Raw genomic sequence first — 17,586 nt, 5'->3', positions numbered from 1 at the left:
TTGAATGTCTTAAGCTCCTGCATCTTTTTGAGGGTGAATGGCACTTCAATTTTCAAGTAATTATGTGAAGAAGGGACTTAATCTAAATCATTCATCAACATTGCAAATTTCAACCATGAATCTCTTTTAAAAATAATCTTAGTTTTCTCTTAATGCTATTCTCACATTTCAACTTACTTGTGAATTTTATTATGTTTACAAATATGAATATTTCTCACCTTTCTTTATCACTAAGAACTGACCGTGAACATTTTTTTAGAAAGTCAATATTATCTTGCACTCTTAATCTTTTCCCATGTTTTTGGCTATTCTTCAGACATCTGAAAATGATATATCAAATGGTGACAACTTCACTTTCTTTCTTAGCCCTTAGAGCTCAGTAAAAATTTTCACTTTTATTGCAGGAAACAGCGTCCTGGAACCACAATTGTACAGTTCCTCACCATTAACATTTTGGGCAACCTTCCTACCTTTAGACATTGATCTTTTTATTTTTTATTTTTTAGATTAAAGCCAAGCTCTGTAGATCTTGAAAGAGCTGTCCTTCTCTCTATGTTTTGCAATCTATTGTATGGAACCTGCTTTAGCAGAGGGGTTGGACCAGATGATCCTTAGAAGCCTCTTTCAGCCTCTATGATTCTCTAATTTTGTGATATTACTCCTTTTTTACAATCTTTCATCCTCTTGTTTCATTTAGTTTTTTGAGCATGAATTATGCAGAAGCGGCCAGAGCTGTAAATTCAGTTTCCGATGAGGTTCACTCATACCTAGTATAACAGATAAGATTCATAACCTCATATGTGTCTCTTAAATTAATATTTTTTTAAATATTTTTTTCTTGGGTTTTGTTGTCTTCTGTGGAATTTTGTATCAGTTTTCCAAGCTCCTGAATCTTTATTCTTAATCCTTCAATTGCTGTGTACTAATCAGATCAAGAAATTGATCTGTATCTATTTCTTTGCCTCAAGGACTCAATTCTGTCTTGTGAAAACACTGACTGAGCTTTTACAGTGTAGCTTTCTGTTAGGCAAAGCAGCAGCTCTTGTCTGCTCTGGACTTTTTATGTTGTATTTCCCATAGATTAGAAGCCAGTTTCCTTGGTTATCTGTTATCAGTTTCTCACTTTTCCTCTCCGCCTTCCTCTCTTCCTCCTTCTCCTTCTTCCGTCCTTCCTTCTGTGTTCCTTTTTTCTAGTTCCAAAGTCATCTTGATGGCTCTTTATGGACACGCATGAGCCATAGGTTTGGATGAAAAAATCATTAGGTTTTGATCAGCTTTCTATAGTATATGAATCCTTTTCAAAGGGAGGAACTGTAGAAGGAGCCAGGTGCTTGGAGTCTGATTGTCTTCCCAGTCACATCCTATGTGGTACAGAATCATAGGACAGCTGAAATTAACCTTAAAGATCATTGAGTTCCAACCCCCTGCCATGGGCAGGGTTACCAGCTACTAGACTCTGTTGGCCTGGACTCCATTTAACCTCACCTTGAACACCTCCAGAGATGGGCCATTTACAGATTCTCTGGACAACTTTTTCCAGTGCCTCACCTCCCTGAGTAAATACAGACCTCAGACAACAGCTTATAAACTTCCCATTCATGCAAAAGGAAGTCTGCAGACATCTCAGCAGTATGGGGACCAATGCCAGCCAGGACTATTGAGCAGTCTAGATGTTATAATAATTACATAGCTTTTATAACAGCAGGGATGGAACAAAATAACTACTTCCTGGCCAAAGGAGCAGCCACAGACTATGAAGAGTCATATTCTGCTCTGCTGAAGCAGAGCTGTGTAATTTAGATCTAGCACTGAAAGACTTATAATCCTCTCCCAAATAACATTTCATTTGTAAGGTGTCCTAGCCAGCTCTACCAGAAGCCCAGTTACAGATAAAAATAAAAAGCCTCAGAAGAGAAAAGATAACATGGACAGTTTGCTATTCATCATGCCACAGCATTGTGGAGAATAAGAGCCAAGAAAGCTGAACTAACTGTCCATTATACAAACACCACGGAGCCTGTGCTACGAGATTATCAGGAGTCTTCTGCATCAGAGAGTTTTAACAGACACAGGCACTTTGTCAAAAGCCATCAGTTCCAGCTTGGTGGCAACCAAGCAAAGCAGGAGCAGTTTGTCACCCAGCTCCAGTTTGGCTCCAGGACAAAACTCTCCACCTGGTTGGAAGGGACAGTGGATCAGGCTGTGAAATATTAATTAAGTGCTGGCCTTAATCAGACAGTCAGTCACTACTTCCTGTAGTGATGTCAGGAGTGGGAGAGATTAGGTTTTTGTTCCCAGCTTTTCCAACAGACAATAAACATTTTTTTTTTTAGAAGGCACATAGCCACTGTGTTCAAGAGATTGGGAACGCTGATGTCACAGGTACTTTTAGACTCATTTTTCTCCAAATTGCATTTGGTGTGGTTGTCTGTAACTCACAAACTGTGTATAACATGATGCCTAAGGAGGGCATTCTCCACCTCTGCCACTGGTGAAATCAGATGAACAAGATTTTTGAATTTTGTACCTTTCTTCTTTACCTAGGAACAAAGCCATCCATCGATGAAGGCAGAGTCAATGCAGTAACACAATGCAACAGGGTAGATGTGGCCCAGAGTGACATGGTTTAGTGTTATGGTGGTGATGGGTCGATGGTTGGACTTGATGATCTTGCTAGTTTTTTCCAACCTTAGTGATTCTATGTTTCTATGGACGCAGGACATAAATCTCAGACAGATCCTACAGTTCAGCTTTTATCTATAGCTTCTACCTCTTCCATTTTTTCTCGTGGCATATAAATTATAACTTTGTACAATTGCAAGATTTAAATCCCCTCAAAATATATAGCGTAGATGAAAGTTGTTTTAGCATTCAGATGAGTACAATAACTCAATTATTGTCCTACAGAGAAAAGTAGAAGGAGCCAAGAAGCCTGGACAGTAACAAAGCAGGTTAGATGTGCTAATAAATTTTAAGGGAAAAAATGAGAGAAAGAGAAGTGATCAAGGTCTCCTCATTCACTTTAGAACCTTAGGAACTGCTTACCAAGTTTAGCCATCATACTGACAGATATTAATTTCAAAAGCAATAAATAATCTTGTGAGTTCGGACAGGATAAATTAATTTTTTTCTTACATTGAGTAACCTGTGGTACTAAAGAAAAAAATTGAGGAAAGCAGAAAAATGAGACAGGCATTTCAGTTGTTTGATTTTTTCGTGCTAGTTTTTTGTTTGTTTGTTTTTGTTTTTGTTTTTCCTTGCAGGATTTCCTCTTTACAGAAAGAATGAGAATGTAACCTCCTAGTGAACTCTATCCCTTCCATCAGATTTAGATGAAATTGGACTCCAGCTGAATTACTTAGCAGGACAGTATGAACCTCTTTTCCTCGAGGAAATAATCTATAAAATTGCTGAGGGAATTTTGAAAACACTTTTATCCTGAGAGAACAAGTGGAACACTGATACTATACCACAGTACTCCTTTGGAACTGATTGCAAACCTCTTTCATTGTACATTGTACGCAGGCATCAGAAGATGTGCTTAATTGATTTCACTTTTCCTTCTTATCTTGTTCAAAGGAGGGGTTCAGGTCAATATTTGCTCTGATAGCAGAACCATCCAGGAATTTCTCTTAAAAACCTTTAAACTACTCTTGTCTCATAGAAATATTTCTTCAAAATTGTCCCAGTGAAGATAAACCAGATGGTGAAAGGACTGAGAATGATATGAGTGATTTTCTTCTTTTTTTCTTTCTTACTTGTTTCTTTTAGCACTTCAGCCTGACAATGGTGTGAATGGTGAACACTGCAGAGGTATCTCTAAAGACCTTGGTTAAAGTGTCTGTAGCCTTTAAAATCTCTGACAGAGTCTTGACTGACTGTCTATAGAAAGATTAATATTTTTTATGAAAGATTTTCCTTCTACTACAGTATCTCATTTTAATTTCCCCTACTACATGAGTTTCTACATTAGGACTTTAAGGTGGGTGTGAGGGTCATATCTGATGTCTTATGCAGCCATTTGCCACCTTGGTTGGGTAAAGGAGGTTGGTACACCTGACATTCAAGGACACTGCACCGATTTGGAATATTCTATACAAACAGCATATGAAATTAAAATCAAAGGAAAAGTGGCTTTCTCAGCACCTCTCTGAAGTTGTGTCACAAACTCTTCTAACAGCCAAGGACCACTGTGTAGGAATTCCACCTGTATAGACTTGATAAGACAGAAATTGTAGAATACAGGAAAAAAAGTGCCAAACTCTGTCAGTAAATTAATGCTATTCCCAACAAATTCAGTTCTGCCTTGGGGACATTGAGCACATTATGCTGATGAGGGTAATCCTGAAGAGGGAAAGAATCTTAGATGTATGTGTTGGGCTTTGAGTTTGCATAATAGAACCTCTACTATGTGGAGGTGAGTTTCTTCTAAGATGAGAATCACAGATTAATCCAGGTTAGAAGGATGAGAGAATCATCAAGTCCAACTCCTGGATCTACACATTGTCATTCAAGAATCAAACTGTATGTCTGAGGGTGTTGCCCTACCTTATTTTATTTTATTTTACTTTGCATTGAATTAAAGAGCCAAGATTAATGACTAAAACTTTTGTTTTGTTTTATTTCTCCGAGTCTAGTGTACATTTCTAATTATTCAAGTAATATCTAGAAAAAGATGACTGGCACGTAGATATGCACTGTGAGACTTGTCCCTCCTCTCTTTAGAGTAAGAGAGAAAAGAAGAGGAAGAACAGGGGTGCAGTTTGATCCTGTTATTTGCTAAGGAAGCCAGAAGGACTGAATACTTCCCAGTTTAGCTCTGACATGTTTTCACCCTGGTTTTCATTTCTGGACTGGAGATGTTTACGGTGATGCTTGAATTTGATCTGTGCAAAGGGTACCAGTCCAGGTTAAGCAAACAGGCTTGTTGCATCCCAAGCAAAAAAAAATCTGTAATATCAAGACATTTCCATAATTTTCCAAGACACCTCTAGCCTAGAAAGACCTTAGTGTTTCTAATTGCCATCTTTTTGCACCCATCACAGCAAAAAGAGGTGAAGAGGCATAAGACACATAGAAAGCTGTTGTGACACCCTTGGGGAACACCTAAGGGTGTCAACAATAACTGATGGTGGCAAAATGGTGAGAAGTTGGCTCAACTGCTGTATCTGTTTTTCCAGAGAGGAAAACAACGGAAGATTTTTAAACAAATATCATGCTACAAAATACAAATTTGTTGCTTAACGATAGCAACTCCAACAGCTGGCTGCCCACTAGAGGATTTAAGAGGATTTCAGTATTTAACGATGATTTGACCTTTTTTTGTAGTTTGTGTTTATGCTGTGAAAAAAATATAGCAATAGAGAGAACATTAAGTTATATAAGTATTAACAAAAGGGCTGTTCTAATGCAGTGCTAATCTTTCTCTGAATATTAATCATCTCGTAAAAAATGCAAAACATTAGAAACCTTATGAACATAAGAAGGCTTACATAAGAAGGAATCCAGCATATGCTTTCAGCTGAGATTTGACGTGTTACCAGTTGAATGTACTAAGCTTTCACTACAGGCTCTCAGCACTGTTCATTAAAAAGTTAAGGATGTTCAGCCCTGAAGAGGAAAGTCAGTTCAGAAGCCAAGTGAAAGAAGCAAATTCTTTCAATTTCCAGTTCAATATTAGCATACTCTCCAGTGGAAAAATACAACCAAGCTTTCATTTAAGGTTTGTGTCAGACAAGTCTTCCCTTCTGCTGGAGGCCATGTCCATATCAAAGAGTCACCATTCAATTAATGAGGAAATGTAGTAGCACAAGGGTGGTATTTGATTAATGCCTCCTGGCAATTCCTGTGCTCAGAGTCTGATGCATTGAAAGCTTCCTGTTAAATTCCAGCAGGTTCTGTGCTCTGGTGCTTTTTAATACAATGCAATACAGTGCAATAGCCTAATGTGAGCTCATAGCATTGTTAATAGGATGCAGCAAATCCTTAACAGACTGTAAAAGAAATAGAATTTCTAAGAACTCTGTGGACAACTTCTGAGAAATTAATGATGTAGAGCAAGCCTATGGGCACTAAGCTTAAACCTGTGATGTGCTGGCTCTGAAAGTCTATGTTCAAATGGTTTATGACTGGAAAAACAGGGAAATACTGATTCAAATATCCTTGGGATACAGGATGAGAGTCGAGAAAAGAGAAGTGTTTTATTAAAGACAAAATTACACATCAGAACACATAGCTATCCCTGTTTCTGGTCTTGGAAGCAGTATGCCACCTACCTGGCGTTCCTCCTAACCTTAGCCTGTCACAGCCTCGCACAGGCGCGTAGTGGCAGCCAAGGAAATGCACGACTCGTTGTGGCCATATGATCCAACACTGACATCGTGTGGCTGTCTGGCAAAAGGCGAACTCTTCTTCGGCCTTCTCTCATGACTTCCTGCAGAGCATCGGACTGTCAGTCACTGTGCTTTCTAAATGGCTGTTAAGTTACTTGGAGCTTGTAACCAGCATAAGGAAAACAAAAACTACGTATTCTCTTAATTTTCTTCAGAAAATTTCCAGAAACAAGAGTCATCCTTCATGCTAGGTACAAAATTATTTTGCAGTTAATTTAGGGTTGGTAACAGCAGCTTGCTAGTTCACTTGTGTAGTCAAGTGGCATTTCAGCTATGGAGGAGATGACATGGCCCCTTACAGGCACTACGCTGGCTGGAAAGCTTATTGCCATGAGTAGTAAAAGAGATTTGCTGTCTGTTTAGCCTTTCTAAAGACATTGCTTGCCAAAGACATTCATAAGGAGCCAAGACAATTTGCCATAACACGGTCACATCTTTGTGAACCACAGTATACTCTCGGGAAAGTTCCCATTTAACCCAGGCTGCCCTAGACAGAGAAAGTCTCCAGTTACTATCAGTGGTGATTTAAAATAGTTTCATTTTGACTAGCTGTGGCTCCCTGCCACATAGGGATTGGCTTTATGATTTATCAAAGCTTCTTAGGGATGCTCTTTCTGAGCTGCCTGCTGCTTCTTTACAGTTAGCACAGTGGAGAGCAGCAGTACAGAAATACTGCTGTTTGTGTTCCATATAAAAGATCCGACAGGGTAATCCATAAATAACTGCAGTTAAAATGCTTGTGGCAGCTCTGGATTATACAAAAAGTTGTACATGTGGAAAACCACTGTTGTATAATTATATATTCTACAACATTGTTGCACAAGTTCCATCTACATCACAAATCATTGGAGCATGCTGCCTGAAATAATCTAGCTCCACTGGATGGTGCTAGGCAGACTTTTCTCAGTTTCTGTAGAACAGCATCACTCTGGAGTCCCTGTAATGAGCATTGTTCTGAAATCTCACCTCACGCTGCTTGTGGGATGAACTTGCTCTATATGAAGATACAGCTACAGTGACCAACTAGAGGTTGAGTTTGACTAAAAATTGCAGTACACATAATGAGAGGGAGAAAAGCAAGCAGTGCTGGAATTGTGGTTTCAATGTTGATTCTTAATTGCAATTACATGGCTCAAGGAAGAAAAGTGTATCCCAAATTTTCCAAATATGTGCAGTTTTGTATGAATATGAAGCTATTAACTGGCTAATTTGGACATAGGCCTACAGCAAAATTGACTGTAAGGAAAACAGATGCTGCTATTATGAAAGGGGAGTGCACATGTAAATTTATGTGTCACTCCTTTTCTGACTCAAATTAGGGAGGAAAAATCTTTGGGGTATGATAACTAAAACCTGATCAGGCCAGTGAGAACTCCCAGGAACCATTCAAGCTGAAGAACAGGTTGCTAATATGACCATACTTTACACATCAGCATCTGATAAATCACATCTGAAAGAATGAACGCACTTACTTTTTTGTTAAGTAATTAGGCCTCATTTCCAGCACAGTAATGAATTCAAAGTCCGGCAAACCAGTTTTAGCTTCTTGGTTTGCTAAATACAAGTCTTAGCTATGTCAGTAGATATTTGGGTTGTCTCTAACCCAGTCTCTTTGTTTTAAATTTGACTCCCAACTTTTTCAGCCAATCTTTCATTATGTGCCAAATTGTGTACTACATTCTGTCATTGGGTAATGTGAAAAGGATATGTTTGTGTTGGAGGGTAAGTTAGAGGAGAGAGAAATTGGCCTATAAATATTATGGGAAGGGACACAGGTTATGGCTATAGATATCTTACATTTGGGTAAATAGGATGAAAACTCAACCTGTTTCATTCCATTTCCAGTTCAATATTAGCATACTTTCCAATGGAAAAACACAACCAAGCTTTCATTTAAGGTTCGTGGCAAGGCTGGTGTCAGGCAGATTGAACTGTGCTACCAGATGTTTACTAGATTTTAGCCTAAAATCACCTATGGCTATATACAGCAATATTTTGTTAGCCTGCCTACTCAGTTTTAGCTTTCCAATCATAATAACCAAGGTAAGGTTGTGCCACAGCTCTTTTTGGACAGCATCTACTTCATCTTGGACAGTCATGATAACAAGCTATGGTGTTTCTTCACTAGGAATCCCTAGCAGAACACATACTCTGATGAGGATGTAGTTTACCACACAGAATCACATTTTCACTTGCAAGAATGATATGATGAATTTAGCCTTTAGGGAAACAACAGACCAAATCAATCAATTTGGACTAGACATAATGAAATTGGCATTGGTTTGTCTTTTCTATAACACTTGTGCTAATAAGTATCTCTTTACCTTGTCCAAAGTATCTACTTATCTGCTTATCTGGACTGCTTTGAAGTGCATTTTTGCCAAATCCCAGAAAATATGCCAGCTCCTGTAATATTTTCAGAACGGATTAATGACTTGTTGGAATTATGGTAGGGTCAATCAATTTTCTGACTTGTGAGATTTCAGTGTAATTATTATCAAAAGGGAAATTTCTTCTGGGACTGCACACATTTCTTCCTCGCTTCCTTTTCATTTCACATGGTGATGGATCCCATCCTGCTATACTGTATCTCTGGTAGCATCAGTAATCCTATCTGTTGTAAAATTAAACAGACAGGAATATATCCATACCATTTTGGGTGAGGATAAAGAAGATACTTGTATCATTCCCATAAACCTTTGACCAATTTTAGTATAGATGTATTTTTCTGGAAATATGTGGGATAAAACCAGAACGTGGCAAAAAGCAGAAATGCCCTTTCCTTGTACAGTTAACTGGTACAGACATTGCCAAAGAGGCATGAAGAAGTAGAAACATCCCCATCCCACCAACAATTAATATAAATTCATGGTGATGGTATACAGGTACATATAGATTCATTGCCTCAAATTTTTGGTTCCAGAGAAGTCTGGTTTTGAATAATATTCCTGAAATTAGTTCTTAAACATCAGATATACAAAGGCCTATAAAAGAAGCGTTCAAGCACTAAATAAGTTGCTGCCTTCCATATTTTCCAGATTCATTTAATCAGACAATATGAGCTCCACATTAAAAGCCTTCTAAGTCATGATTAGCTTATTTAATAATTTCCATGCATTACTGATTCAGCACTTTCTTGTCTTTTCAAGCAGAAATTCCTAATACAAATTGGCCAAGATTCCTCATACAGCTCACGCATTTTCTTGCTTCATGCTTTCAGAATTTTATATTCTACTTTTCTTTGTTGCTGGCATCCTATTCCATCACAATACATAGACAAAAATATATTGGGACTTCTTGTGTAAATATCAAGAACCACACAAAGTACAGACAAAAGGAAGCAAAGATTTTATTGACATTTCTTTACACAGAACACAAGCTACACAAAATGCCACAATAAAGCATATGTAGAAAAATAGTAGAATCATATTGGCACTGATGACTATTCATTATTATTATCATCATCTTATAGTACAGGTTTCCTCATAACCATAATAAATAAGCATTAAAATTTCACAGTGGCATTATAAGCTTTACATTCATAATCTTGTTTATACAAGGGACCATGTCAGATATTTCTTCACTTTTTTTTTTTTTTTTTTTTTTGTATGATCATGATTCTAACCAGTAGAGTTAAAAATTAAAAGCCCTTTCCCTTAACCTATAAGGATCTGTCCATATTAATCCATTGACTTGATCCCTTGAAGAGGTCTGCATTTGTCTAAAAAGACATTACTTCTAAAACACAATTGGCCAATTGGAAAATTGGCCTTAGAAAGAACTCAGGACATTTTTTATCTTCTGATGGTCCATCTATGAGATGCCATGAATGCTACTGGCTGCCTTTCAGCAAAATACTTGCATGGTATAAACTGCTTTACCAAGTTAACCCAGTTGAGGATCTGGCCCATTATAGAAATGTGCATTTAAGCAGCATTTCTCAGGATCAGACCTTTAGTCAAGACCTTATGAATGCTGAGTCAGAATGTACATTTCATGGAAACTGATTTGTGCCTGCATTTTCCCCAAAATGTCATGGAACTGATTCAACTTCATACATTTCCATTTTGCCATTTTGTGAGGGTTTTTTGGTTTTTTTGTTTGTTTGTTTCGTTTTTTTTTTTAGTGTGTCTCTCATATCTCGACAGACATAGTTAAAGAAAATTGAAGTACATGGCAATTGACAAATGCTCATTAGAGAAAATAAAGTAAATTAGAGAGAATCAGAACAGAACATGTGTTGTAAATCTTTGAATATTTTTATAAATAAATACACAGTACAAAATTTCCAAGCTCACAGACCCTAATTATTGCCTCTTCTGTCTGATTTGAAATATAATTTCAAAGAAACATAACTGCCTCAATCAAATGTAATAATACATAATTTAAAAATACAACCTCTAGTGCCACATGACAGAATCAGTTGTTCTCATATTCAGAAGACAGAAATAGTTAGACTTAAAAATACCAGGGATTAGTGATCTGGAAAGTTCAACCTCCATATAAAATTACTGGCTGTAAGCCCAAATTTGCAGAAGATGGTACATCGACCAGTTTATCATGCATATTTCTCACCCTGATCAATCAACCTTGGAGTACAGTACTTGGAGAACAAAGTATCTCAGATGAATTCCTTTGCACCCTGTGTGTACAAATATGGGCATGTTAACCAGTGCCAGTATTTTACAACCGCTGTGATGGGTGCAAATAGTTAATTAAGTCCTGGGGTCAGTCTCGTTTTTGGTGATTATTTTTTTTTTTTTTAATTATTATACTATTTTAATTGAGCTGATTAAAATTGCAATTAATTACTTGAAACTCAGCCCCAAAGTATTTGTCAGTTGTTTAAAAGAAACAAAACAAAACAAAACAAAACAACCCACAGTATCTTCATAGAAATGTGTTCCTTTCCACCAAATTCAATTCCATTTGTCAGCTGAGGGACAGTAAAGGTCACATCTAAGGTGTTTCCTTTGAGTTGAGAGTGAATCCAGCAGTGTAAGGTGTTCTGCTTGAATAGTTACTGTGCAGCTGAGAAGTTACTGCTGGTGACCTCGCTAACTTTAAATATCAAAAAGCTGCAGCTGGATTTTGAGAGTTATAATCTTGATACTTTATAAAAGGAAGTTTCATCAGGTTTTTCAAGACTCTAAATACAAAACAATGGTTCCAGTGTCAAAAACAGTAATTGCCTATGCACATCGCATAGAGGGAAAGATAAGACAACAAGCAAGTCTTGACTCACAGATGTGTTTTGTTTGTAATATGAACCACAATTTTCTGATTTTATACACCTGAGTGTGAAATTTGCTGCATGGAATAAAGGGAGAGGACAGAGGGGGGGATTTGCCTGTTCCTGTGAATTGCTTAAATTAACCAGACTTCCTGTCACGAGTTCTCTCCAAGCAAGACTAAAAGTCCCCTAGAAAGCAAGTGCTCCCAACTAAAGTTTGCACTGTTTGTTAAAGGTCATTACAATTACATAGAAAACTTTGTTTTTCTGATATTCTAGATGCTGTCACTGTTTGAACATAAGTGGGAAATACTCAGAGTATGAGTATGCACTGATAGATTCAAATAGATGATAGAGGCTTTAGTCATGGATGGTTAGAAAAATTCTTCAGTACTAAAAGTATTCATTATTAATCCAATTCAATATTAAGCCTATCCTGCATTAAACTGAACCATTAAGCTGTTCATAATTTAAGAAAGCTGGCTATTAAAGTACAAATAACAAGACATAGATATGAATTGCAGTTTATTTCTGAACTTTGTGTTTAGGAATATACTGATCCAGATTCTCACTCAGAAGGATAATCCTAAAATGCATGGGTCCAAGCACCAGTATTACTTCTTTCTTGGTAAAACAAACAGTGATGATAAACTTAGAATAAACTACTGTTGATAGTACTGTTGTACTATGTGATTTTACTTTCAGACACACATTCAAAATGCAGTGTCATGATTTGCCTAGACTGATTTCTCACATACTTCATAAGAAGATTTAACAGAAGTAGAAGCAATTCCCCAAACTGGATGTATAGCCAAATATACACGGCAAGTAAACAGAGCTTACTAATCATTGACCTATCAGCTTAAAATTGAATGCTTAGTAAAAAAGGGTGGATGTCAAGCAAAAATTAAAAATGGTGGCAACCTTCCTGTCTCTAAAGACAGTGCAGCTGGGTTTGACATGTTACACTGACCATGGAAGCCACAGAATTGGTAAATAACACACAGCAAATTCAAAGCTGCTTAGATAAAATTAGTCAGTGAATGGTTTGCCAAGAGGCAACCTCTGTGCAAACCAATCTCCCTCCCGGTAAGGTGAGGAAACCAGCAAAATTCTCCTTTACAGGAGCTCTGGAAGATAACAAAAATGTTCCCCCAAAAGGAACAGAAACCTATTAGACTCTGTAGTCACAACCAGCTTCAAAGTACAGTTTGCTATACATACACTACATACAGCAATATACATTAATTACATGTAAGAATATAACATACATCATGGAAAAGACACTTTCTATATACATAGGTGTGCTAGGCATATCACTGAAATGATATGTAGGGAATACAAGAACTAAACTATGTGTTATTGACATTTTAGATCAAAAAGATATGCAGCACATACAGCATCTATAATACTCTATGAAAAATAACTTGATATCTTTCCACCATGAGGAATAACGCAGGTAGACATCCACCTATGTAAGGGAGCATTTCTCCAGAATTGGGAAAAGTAGATTCTTACTAGTATTTTAGCATCCAGGAAGAAATTAAAAGGTTCTTAAATTAGTTGCTAAAAACCATCATGAAAACTGAAATACTGGGGCTCTTGACTTTTCTACTTAGTCGTTGTATGGGAAAAGTAGAATAAATGAGGCCCTCACAGTATTTGAAGTACCAACTCTGACTAAAAAAAAAAAAAAAAGCTAGTCTTCAGCTGGCCTTCACGGAGGTTTTTTGTTGTTGTTCCTTTGGATGAGCCATTTGTTTGCAGTTGATAGCTCTCCAAGTCTGAACCACTTGCCAGACTGAATAAGAGCAGTCCTGTTTACTATCACGCAGTTTCTTACTTTTCCAATGAAGAGGTTGCTTGAAGATGTGTAACTTCATGCATATACCTAATGGATTTCTGGCACATGTAGATGTGGGAATCAATTTTGCACAGATGCGATTAGTTTCCTGCACAGATAATAGGATCTTCCAGTGCTTTGTGTGGAAGTAGAGAGTTGAATTCACAAAAGCACATAAATCAAGTTTCAAGGTTATAATAGAAGTTAATTCAGCCTGAACTCTTGCATAAGCAGAGCTTGTACATATTTATTCTTTATGCTCTTATCCTATACAGAGAAAGCCTAGCTCATCTGCATTTAAAATGGTTCCAGAGTGATGAAATTGTTTTTATAACCATTTCTACCCTGTGCATGACTTCCCTGTATTATACTGTCTTACTAAAACAAGGAGGAAACAGCAGATGTTTTTCAGATCACACAACCTGTTGGGAAGCAGCATGTCATAGGTCTGATGGTCACAAGGTGAGAAAACAGAGCTGTCTCTAATGTCAAGGTGGAGACAACTCGCATTAGGCGTCTATGCATCACAGACTTTCCCTAAACATTAACCGTGACGAAGATCACATTAAATAAAACATGTAAAAACACGAATTAGCATCATAGTGGGAACGCAGAAGCGCGAAGTAGGCCTGGATGTATTAGATGCTGAAAGAGAGGCCTACAAAAGGTGACAATATGATACACTTGTTGGTGCAGTCACCAGGGTTATTCTTGAGACTATCAAAGGTGTTCAGGTAATGAGATAATTTTGTAGATTTTTTTGAAGGTAAGGATTGAAGGACAAAAAGAAAAGGCATTCATGGAAGCTTTAGCCAGAAAGAAAAGCGGGAGATGAAATCAGTTAATGGAAAAGCAACTGTGTAAACTTTGGAATGACTGGGCAAAGCAGAATTGCCTAAGGCAATTTAGCTCACTCAAGAGATAGCAAATTAGGGGATTCATAAGGTCTTGCTGTGTTCACAACATTTGTTTCAAAGGGAAGGGGTAAATAAATATTTAAGTTTGACCAGGAATTGGCAATTACTTAATAACATTCAAAATCAAAACTGTTGTGCATATGTATTGAATTAAAACACTCTCAAGATAATTCTATACAGGCATGACATTTAGCATCCAAATGACCAGCTGGAATGAAATATGATGGTCTGTCCTGATGATAATTTTCAAATGGAAATTTAAGTCCATAAAGAAAACAGTCATTCAGATAGGTGACTACTGCAGAAGTGCACCGTGACTAATCATTATATAATGAGATACTTACATAAACCTTCAAAAGGTTCTAACCACTATTACAAGTTCTCACTTTTCTCCTGTATCACCAATTAGCTACTTCAAATGCAGCAGTAGAAAGGAAGTGATCATCTCTTACCATGCAAAAAGCACCAGAAAAACATACAAGTCCTAATGAAAGCTTTGGCCTAAATTCCTAGCTTTCACATAACCATGTAATAGCTTTCTCTTTCAAGCTTGGCCTATCTTAAGCAAGGGAATAGTAAAGAGGATTGGTCAGTGAATATTTATGAAGCACTTTGAAGTAAAAGCTCAGTATTCCTACTAGTGATTTCCAAAGCTCTGTGCTAAGGTTTCAAACCTTAAGGATACATCCTTTTAAACCCAATCCATTTCAGCTTCCACTACAGTCAGTGGAAAGACATGATTTTGAAAACAAGTGAACAGTTTTGTTAAAGAGAAATGGGCATCATTGGAGGCTGAGAAAAGACTCATTTCAATCCAAATTTTAAATAATCATGATTTGTCTCTAGTGTTTTTCTTGTTATCCTGCTGTACCAGTGAAAATTTGCACCTCAAAGAATAAAATAGCTAGTAATTACAAGTGTGATTCAGTCCAGTTTTCACATACAATCTAGGCCCCAAAAAAGTCTTACATTAAGCGCACTTTCCTGTCTTCCTTCCCTTTAGCTTTTAATATTGTCTTTCAAGGTCCTGGGATCCTGACTCTTTGTTGTCCTTTTCCCATCTTGTGATCTATTATCTTTCCTTGAGAGAATTTATTCATTTGGGCTGTTTGTCAAGCCTCACTAGACAAACATATTTTACTCATTGGAGCCTGGAAGAAACATTAAATTGCTGTTTGTTGCTCGTTTTTTTTTCCTTCTTTAGAAAAGAATCCCACAGAGATAAATTTCATTTCAAATACAGTAATGTCCCCACAATGGAGAAGGCGGTTGAAAAACCGCCTTCTCCATTGTGAATGTAAGACTTTGCTTAAGAAATAAGCACAGCCTCCACAGACACATCAAACCATATGTTTGCAGTTAGAAGGGAAAGCCTTATCAATACTGCTAATGAAATTAAATTTATATAATGAAGATTTATATGAAAGGACAATACATTCAAATTCCAAGTATTAACACAATAGATGCTTACCGTACAGCTGATATTTGCTACAAAGTTAATTCTTAATATACATTTCTCTCTATATAAATCAACATAAAAAACCTTCTAAAAATGAGTCAATGTTGATTGCTATGTTGTGACAAAGTCCAACCAGTTAGATGTTTTATACTGTTAGAGATGACTTAAAATATCCTGTGTTATTATCAAGGCAATATCCCATTAAAAAAAAGAAAAGAAGAAAAAAAGAGAGGGAGACTATTACAAGAACCTCAAAATGAAAGATAAGGTAGACTGTTATTGCTAATATTTCCCATAATGTTCTGGCAGCAGAAGAAAGATAAAATCTGTGTTACATCATTTTTCTGGAATGATGTCTCATAAATTTTTTTGGAGGCTCTATAGAAGCTTTCTATCACATCCTCTAAGGAGCAAGTTGCATGGACCTAATCAAACTCCACTGAAATCAGACACCAGGCCATGGAAGAATACTGTATGTATAGGAACACAGAAACCTTTAGGTATGTTCATCCATCAATCTCAGTACTGATAGCAGTGTAGAGTATTGAAAGGGCCACCAGTTTCTGCAGTAATACAAAGGAGACCTCACAGACATGTGAACAAAAGGTTAAGAACGTTGTTTGATGTGCAGGGCAGGAAATCATCAATCTAAGTTTACGAAGCACGATACTGGTATGCTGTCATATTCAGTATACTCAGGATTTAAAAAAATGGCATTGTGAGACCTTGAAATAAGCACAATTTTTTTGTTGTACTTCTTTGTATACGCTGCATACACACATGCATGCATTAAGTATGTACATATGTGTAAGGTGGCCTTTCAGTAACTTCAGAAATTTTCCATGTGTAGACTCGTGAAAATTTTCTAAAAGAAGAACAGATCACTACAGAATTCACAGAAGACTGCTGATATTTGGGGACTGTTTTTCTTCCTTGTGTTTCACAATGGACATGGAGTCATGGAAGTCAGTGGCTTCAGATCAAAACCACTGCATTGTATAGAAGCTTAACCTAAAAGTCTCAGTATGTTTGACACTGTGTAAATAGTTGACCAAGGAAGAAGGATGCTGACAAATAGGTTTAGCTGGAACTAAAATTGTGACGCTGAAAAGCCATGAAGACTTCCAAAAACAACATGTGGGTACCAGAAGTTCTTGATTCCTGACACAGAATTTATTTTTAACCGAGTAAATTCAGCTTCTAGCTTTAAAATGTTAATTTTAAAAAGGAAAACAAAGAAAGAAAAAAAAACAACAATAGTATCCACCTATTCAAATATTACAGCAATATTTAGTGTTTACAAAACTTGTCACTATTGAAATGCACCATGTAATTCTTTCTATTTAATTTCAGTGTCACTTTTGAAGGGCGGAAGATGATTTTTAAGTGAAATATACCTACCTGATTTTACATGACCTTAGTCTTAGCTTTCTGTATATTACTACTTATTCCTTTCTATTTCAAAACATGCCTAAACTACTAGATCATCTTCACTTCAATTTGCTAGCAACTCTTTTCTCAAACTAATTTTATGCAATTTTCCCACTTTTTCAGAATGCAGCAAGTTTTATCCTGTGTGTGTACAAATATTTCCCTGGGGGTTCCTCCTATTTCAGAAATCTACACAACTTTATCTTAGATCTCTGTTGATAGTCTTGACATCTGGAACCAACTTTGTCACTTTTTATGTTCATTTCCTTCATTATACAAGGTTGGTCAGTTATGTTTCTAACCAAATTACA

This window comes from Centrocercus urophasianus, unplaced genomic scaffold (assembly GCF_019232065.1).
Source record: "Centrocercus urophasianus isolate 14NV4802_14NV808 unplaced genomic scaffold, USGS_Curo_1.0 seq_11, whole genome shotgun sequence".
Lineage (NCBI taxonomy): Eukaryota > Metazoa > Chordata > Aves > Galliformes > Phasianidae > Centrocercus > Centrocercus urophasianus.
The sequence above is the reverse complement of the archived record's forward strand: the minus strand, read 5'-3'. Positions refer to the sequence as shown.